Source organism: Mesocricetus auratus, unplaced genomic scaffold (assembly GCF_017639785.1).
Source record: "Mesocricetus auratus isolate SY011 unplaced genomic scaffold, BCM_Maur_2.0 Super-Scaffold_100011, whole genome shotgun sequence".
Lineage (NCBI taxonomy): Eukaryota > Metazoa > Chordata > Mammalia > Rodentia > Cricetidae > Mesocricetus > Mesocricetus auratus.
In genome coordinates this window covers 58,976,586-58,984,694 of record NW_024429195.1, presented here as the reverse complement: position 1 = coordinate 58,984,694, position 8,109 = coordinate 58,976,586, and positions in this window count along the sequence as shown.

Here is an 8,109-nt window from a genome sequence, read left to right as displayed (position 1 = left end):
CATAGAACATGAAACTGTCAAATCCTTCTCCATCTCATTTCTGAGTCAGGTCTGAAGGCAGGCAGGCAGCCACCACGGAATTGTTCAGGACCCACAGGCTGCTGGCAGGCAGTCCAGCTCCTACTTGCTGACACAGCTCAAACGTCTGCCTTGAATAACTTTTTCTCTTTCCAAAGGAGACCTTTAAAAATACTTCCCTTTAGCGAGTAACCACAGGAGAGGTTATACTTAAAGAGAACAGGCTGTAAGAGAGAAGATCGAGTTTTTTGAAAATATTATTTTGCTTTTTATAAGTCAGAAACCATATGGAATTTCCACCCTCACGTAGCACCGAAATGGCTTTGCCTGGCTCTCTGGAAACTCGACCCTCCAAACCCCAAGCTCAGCAGCATCTGGAGATGAGCTGCTGTCTGGAACCGATTCTGCTGGTGGGCGGGGCGGGGGAGCTGAGGGCAGGATGACCCAGGACCACTCTCAGGAAGGAAGTGAGCTTGGGAAGACAGAAGCCAGAGACATGGTACTTTGTCCCATCGTGTCCTGTCCTCATCTTACCTCTCAAAATCCTAACAATTATCTAGTGCTGGCCTAGGACGGCATTTTCCTCGTGTCTTTTTCTTTCGAGGGTTACCAAGGACCGGTGGACAGCGCACTGCTCTGCCAGCCTGTATGAGCCATGATTGTCTACAAAGGCAGCAACCGGATAAGAGCAATCAGCTCCCTGACCACTCTCAAGATTTGGCGTCCTGTGGCTTAATCTATCCTAAATCTGTTGGTTGTTAATTTAATGAGAGTATGGAGAAGATTTAAGTTTTGGTTTTCACTGTAGGGTATTTACTTTGTCAGAAGCAGGAGCAAGAATATCATAAGAGAACGCCACGGAGCCAGAGGCAGCCAACATGTATTCCCTGTATTACATATTGTTCTTCCATACACATATGTCCGTATCTGTGGGTTTCACCAACCTCAGATAAGAAATATTTGGAGCTAATTGAGGTGGTTCACCCCTGAAATCCCAGCACTCGGGTTGCTGAGGCTGAGGATCAGTACGGGTTCCAGGTCACCCTAGGTTTGCAGTGAATGCCAGGACAATCTGGGGCTACAAGAGAGAGCTTGTTTCAAAGACAGAGAGGGAGGGGAAACATGGGATGGGGGAAAGCGGGTGAAAGAAATCGGTTGATTGCTGCACACGCCTGCACCTGCACTGATCATGTACTGATGGTTTTCTTGTTATTCTGTGACACTGAATAACGCTTATCACATTCCATCTACATTGCATCGGGTGTTGTATGTGAGCTGAAAGTGACCTAAGGTAACAATAATAAAAGACCCAGAGGCAGATACTAGGCCTCAAGCTGAAGATGAGAGAAGCGAAGCAGCCAGCCACTAGCTCTCACCTCTACCTCAGACCAGAACGGGTGACCCTGTCTCCACGGATCCCAGAGCGCAAGGCAGACTGCAATGCTCTCCACCGTGCCTCAGACTGCAATCCCCTGAGTTCCTGTCTCCTCCCAGCCATATCATGCCTGTCTCCACCTCCCTAGTGCTGGGATTAAAGGCGTGTGATCCCAAAAGCTGAGAGCTGTTTCTCTTTGGACTGGATCAGTTTCCTGTAGTTCCGTGTGGACTTGAACTAACAGAGATCCCTTTGCCTCTGTCTCCCCGGAGCTGGGATTAAAGGTGTGTGCCACCACTGCCTAGAATTCTAACCAGTTGTTTCTTGAATAGCAAATATGTTAGGATATAAAAGCCACTCATACAAAGCAAAGTAAATTTTGCTTTCTGAGACAAGGTCCCACTCACTATGGGGTTCTGGCTGGCCTGGGATTCACAGAGATTTACCTTCTTCTACCCCGAGGGTGCTGAGATTCAAAGTATGTGCCACTACACCTGCTAAAAGAAACCTTTATCCAAAGGAGTTCAGTTTTCTACAGAGTGCTACTTCTTGGTTTCTGAGGATGAATGACTGAGAAATCACATTTAATAACCACTTTAATCCTTTTCTCTATCTGGTCCACGCTGCACAGATTTAAATCAAATCAATGGGAAACTGACCTCCATGCCCATCTTGAATAGCAAAATCCCACCAGTTAACCTAATATCCCGTATTACTGCCTGTTCCCCATTATGTAGAAAAGGAAGGACGATCAGCCCTCAATTAGGCAACATATCACCAAACCACCCTGATTACAAGCTTGTAGGCTTGACATCTTCAAATAATACATGTCCTCCATTTCCCAAGCTATGCAGGCAGAGATAAATTTAAAAACTGACAAGAGAATAGTCACTCCCCTGGCTCCCTAACACAGTATACAAGATAGGCAATTTATCATGAGCAAGGAGGTGTCTTTATCTTGATTCCTCTAATTCTGGAGAACTCAAACAAGCCCAAGGTGAAATACATCATTGTCATCCAGTCCTGAACAGTGGTTTATACAAACGAAGCATACACTGTTTGAAGATACAAGGCTAATTTATGTGCTGGAGTTATGACAAGAAACACAGATGTCCTAACACACTACATGAAAAGCAGCAACTTATCCATGTCTTCTAATTCTCCACTCACTTAACTCCCCAGTAGAAACCCTTATTTCCAGTATACAAGAGAAAGCACCCGAACAACAGTGACATGCAGAGCATAGCAACCACCCTGGGAGGGCCTATGGGCCATAACAACCAGTTGACCAATCAACATAGGGAGGGTCACCCAAACCTGGAAGCGCACCAATCCTGAGACTGTTTCATTCCCCTAGACACTCCCCTTATGCTGCCCTTTAAGATCCCTACCTCAAGGTTGATCAGGGTCTTTTCTTCAGCCATCCACCATGGTGGCCCGGTGAAGGGCTCGAGCTAATGAGTTTAGCTCGTTAAGTAACTTTAATAAAAGACTCTTTGATTTTACATTAGAGAGAGAGAGAGAGAGAGAGAGAGAGAGAGAGCACCAACATCAACTATGACTCCTCCAACCCAGTGAATACTGAACTTCACTAAGCCAATGAAGCTAATTATTCAGGACAAAACTGCTTCACTCAACATAAAAGTCCAAGTGGTTCTGTCACTCTGGAAGTTTTCCGACATCCCATCCAAGTTCACGTAAGACAGAAAGTTTGCTGAATAAAATAAAAATTCTGGCACTGGCCATCTCTGCAGCCCAGAAACCCCAGTCCCAGAGGGTTTGGAGAGAGGAAGAATGTGTCTGTGGAAGGATCAAAGCAAACCCTTCCCCAGATACGCAGATGGCTCTGTCTCCCACTTACAATCCTGCAGGAATCAAATCAATAATTGCTCCACCCACCAGGCCACCCACCAGTGTCAAGCACCTCTGGTGTCCGGGACTTCCAGGAGTCTGATTGTCTAGAGCAGTTTGTAAATTCCTTTTGAAGACCAGTAGTGTGTACGTTCACTAATACACACTTAAGGCTCCTAGGAAGATGGCGGCTTGGACAGAATAATTGTGTAAACAAGCATTAAAGCCCTTCATTTACTCCCCTCTGCAATGACGGGTGCAAGTCATAGTTGATACTATAGCCTCTTAGCTTTCCTGTTTAAACAATCACCTTTTCATTTGCATCATTTCAACATATATTAAATGATGACCTCAATTTGTCATAGAAAAGCAGAGTGGGTGAAGGAGAGTGAATCGGGAAAAGGTGACAGGAAGTGTCACATCAGATAACAGCCTGCTCCAGCAGAGAATCTACAGTGGCACTATTTGAACAGAGGCCAAGGAAATGAGAGGTTGGCCATAGAAATATATGGAAAAATAGAGAAAAGTTCCAGGTGAGTCAACAGGAGGTAAGATGAGAAGCAGCAGGAGTTTGTAAGGAATTACCCTGTCTCCTGCATGGGGAGTCATTTAAAGACATGGAAAAAAACTGAAAAATGTTGGGTAAGCAGAACTAGAAAAGAAAATCAAACATATGTCTTAGATGTGTTCAGTTTGAAAGACATTCAGACACCAGGGAGATGTCAGATGTGAGCATCCAGAACATATACTGAAAGCAGTAAGACAATGTGTGTGACATTATCTTAGGCATGGATGAATCTTCTAATTGTCTATACCAAATGCCTTTCAGACACTTGAATCTTGTGTACAGCATTTCCACCCATGACCTCTTCAGCCTACCTCAAACACTCCCAGTAATGACTGTCTCAACACCACCCTCCAAAGCATGCCAAGACAATTCTGACTAGTAAAAAGTTCTCCTTGATGATAGTACATATCAGGATCCTTGCAAGTTCCACCCACCGGTGTCAACTTTATCCCTTGGACTCCTGCAAAGGTTATCTATGCAAGTGAGCAATTATACAAAAACACAAAAAGGCAATTTCAACCCCTTGAAAGAACTATTCAAATATCTGAACTATTCTAAATTAGCCTGGGCATTGCAGGAGGGAGTGAAGCCATGAGATACGATAATTAGAGAGGAATGGGAGGATTCATATATCAACTAGATCTGTAAAGCCCTTTTAAAGTAAATGTTCCAATGCTAACTGGTAAATATATATCTATAATGTGTTATTAAATACCAACTATATTCAGTACTGGTATGAGAAATGGATTGCTCCATAAAAGCATTGTGAGCTTGCTCTACAAAGCAGTTACAGTGAGCCCTATTTTTATCATTAACACGTTTCAAAGTCAGAAACAATATCACCTCTCTGGTTCACTCCAGAGATAAAAATACACTTAAGAGCTGTGATCCAATGATAAACATCCAGAAGGGGCTAGATTCTCTTGTTTGGCCCTGATTTCAAAGTGGTCACTCCTTTGGAAAGTTAGTGGGTGGGGATTCTACTTCCTTCTAGAACTGAGAGTCCTCAAGGCTTAAACCTGGATCAAAAGTAGACATGACAATGCTTCTAAGTGGACAAACAAAATGAAATTAGACACAGGACTAGAGCAATGGCTCAGCAATTAAGAGTGTGTGCTGCTCTTGCAGAGGACCTGAGTTCCACTCCCAGCACCTGGGTAGCTCACAGTCAACTATAGCTCTAGCTCTGAAGGTCTGATGCTCGCAGCCTCTTGGGGGTATGTATACTCACAGGCACAAACCCACCCACAGACATATAGGCATGCATGCATATGCATATTTTCAAAACTAAATAACAGCACTTAAATTTATAGCAAGTTAGGTTCTCCCAGAGCTTGAACTGTTAGGAGATTCAAGTCAAATAGCCCATTTGTTCTGCTACAAACAGAATCAATGGTATAGTTTGTGAGAATCTATGTGTTTATCCCGGAGTCTTTTTTTTTTTTTTTTTTTTTTTTTTTTGGTTTTTACGAGACAGGGTTTCTCTGTATTGTTTCAGAGGCTATCGGTCCAGCCCGGCCTCGAACTCGCAGAGATCCGCCTACCTCTGCCTCCCGAGTGCTGGGATTAAAGGCATGCGCCACCACCGCCCGGCTTATCCCGAGTCTTAAAAGGTCGCTGTATTAGTTTGCATGTTGTGGTGGCAAAACAGACAGGGAAAGCTACTTGAGGAAAGAAAGGCATGGTTTGGCTCATGGTTCAGGAGTACAGTCCACCACAGCAAATACAACGGCATCCCCTCACCCGCACTTACACACTCAACAAGAACTAAAGAAAAAGTCCATGAACTTGAAGGAGAACAAGGGTGGGAGTACAAGGGAGGATTTGGAAGGAGGAAAGGGAAGGGTGGAATGATGAAATTATCATATCAAACACTATTTAAAAGTAATTAAAAAAAGAGGCAGAGAGAGATGAGTGTTGTTCAGTTTAGGACGCCAGCCCATGGAACAGTTTCATCCATATTCTCAAATGAAGGGATGTCATGCAACTTTAGTCAAAGCTTTCTGGAGAAGTTCTCACGGACACACCAGAGGTTTGTCTCCTAGGTTGCTCTAAATCCTATCAACTTGGCAGCAAAATTACCATCATAGTTGCCAAACCCATAAAATTGTATTTCATAAGTACTGAAATCATGGGAATCAACTGCATCCTTTAAATTTCCCATTTTAGGTGAATTGCGATTTCTTGCATTTGTTCATGCAGTCATAAGCTCCTAATAAGCTTATTATGGGTTGCTACAGAGCCAGTCACTGAGAAATTCATTTTCTACCTCTTTGAAAGACAAAAATAGGCTGTAGGGTAGAATGGCATTGTTTCTTTAAAAAACAAACGAGTGTGCCAATAACTATTGGGTTGTCCCCTCAGGACTATAAAAAGATCATTCTAGTAGTCACATGCTATCCATGACAACTCAACTGTTCTGACAGAATATGTTTTTGACACAATTTTTGTTACTACTTTAAAAATCAAAATGTAAGAGGAGTTTCTTTTGCTGTTTTATTCGATATACTAATATATAAAATATGGAGACAGCAATGCTTCTTTGTTCTAGCATGATATTTTATCCCACATTCCCTGCTGTAAGTTGAGTTGATGATTTCAAAATGTAAAAAGGTATTTGGCTAATTATGTCACAACATTTTATGGTAAACGGTAAAATGCCCAATTTTAAAAGTGCCTAAGATTTACACTGGATAGTCACACTCATTTTCTTCTTCTCTAAATGGCTTCTATAACTCAAATGGGAGAGAGAGGTGGTTTGGGGGGTCAAAAGGTGACATTGCTCTCACAGCTTTGAAAACACAGCAGCTGTTGCCACAGAATTCCTCAATCCTCTACCCCAGTCAACAAGTCCTGCCAGGACTTCAGACCAAGCTATAATCCCTTTAGCAAATCAGAATTCCATGTGGCCCCAGTGAACATACACTTGCTCTCTTTGGGGATGCCCAAGCTTTTTAAAACACCAACATCAGAAATAGATGGGACAGTCTTTTAATTTTAATTTTTATTCACAGAGAAAAGAGAAACAATGAATAACTATACAAATCATTTACAGGAGGGTTTTGCTTACTTACCCCCTGTACTTCAAAAGAGAAGTTTGAAAAACAAAACAAAACAAAAACATTTCAAAGGCACCCTAGCCAGGAAGTCAAACCGTATCCAAAAGTGGAATGCATTGGCTCTGTGGTGGTCCTTAAATACATGGCTTGTTGACAAAATCCCCATGAGACCAAAACTGGGAATTGATGTTTCTCCTTCCCAGGTTCCAGAATGTTCAAACAGAAAAGGAGGAGGGAATACAAGGGTGACTCCCTTAAGTTGGAAACCTTCTTCAGAAGAGACCATGCCAAGAAGTCCCAAGCATGAAACAAATAAAATGATAGTACTGCAGAACTTTCCACTTCAGGCATATGGGGATGGGATGGAGGTGGGACTGGGTTACTGACTTCATTCATCTGTCTGTCTGTCTGTCTGTCTGTCTGTCTGTCTGTCTATCTATTTTTAACCCCAGTCTAAAGTCATCTCAAAATCAATTATCATGCTCACCTTCGTTTCATCCTGGGTCAGACAGACAGACACCTACCTAATGGAGATGATGCTGCCACAGTAGTCACATCCAAGAGACAACAAGGGAGCCCTGATTCTGATCTAAGCACAAAGCCTGACTCACATTTGTCTTCTGGTGCAGAGAACAGAATCATGGAAGCACTTGAAGTGTGAATCCATTGAGTTTATAGTAACAAAAAAGGAGGAAGAATGAATTTTTGCTTAAACAAACATGGGGTCATGTTATACTATTTGTCATTGAGTTGTTAAATTTGTGCTTCTAGATCACAATATTTTAGTTTGGATCCCGCCTTGTTACATAGGTGACCTTTGACAAGACCGTCAATTCTTTCAAAAGCCACAGTTGGGATGTCTATAAAGTGTGGGTATTAAGCCAGGTATGATTATCTTCCCTATAATCCCAGCTACTCACAAGACTGAGGCAGAATTTCCATAAACTCTAGGCCAGCTTGGGGCGCGTTATGAGCTCTATACAAGCTCCAAGCAGTTACTACCCTGTCTCAAAAAAGTGAATAATAGTACCCATCTCAAAGCTGTTTTAAATATGAGGTGAGTGGAGTGCTTGGTATATAGCAAGTTCTCAACCAACATCGGTTATTGCTACTAACAGACTATGAAGTTACAGCACCCAGTGGGAATGGCCCCAGGAGGAGAGATGGCCCAGCTTCTGTTCAACAGACTGGCACAGAGCTGGCTTTGGTGAATAATACACATGCATACCAAAACACTC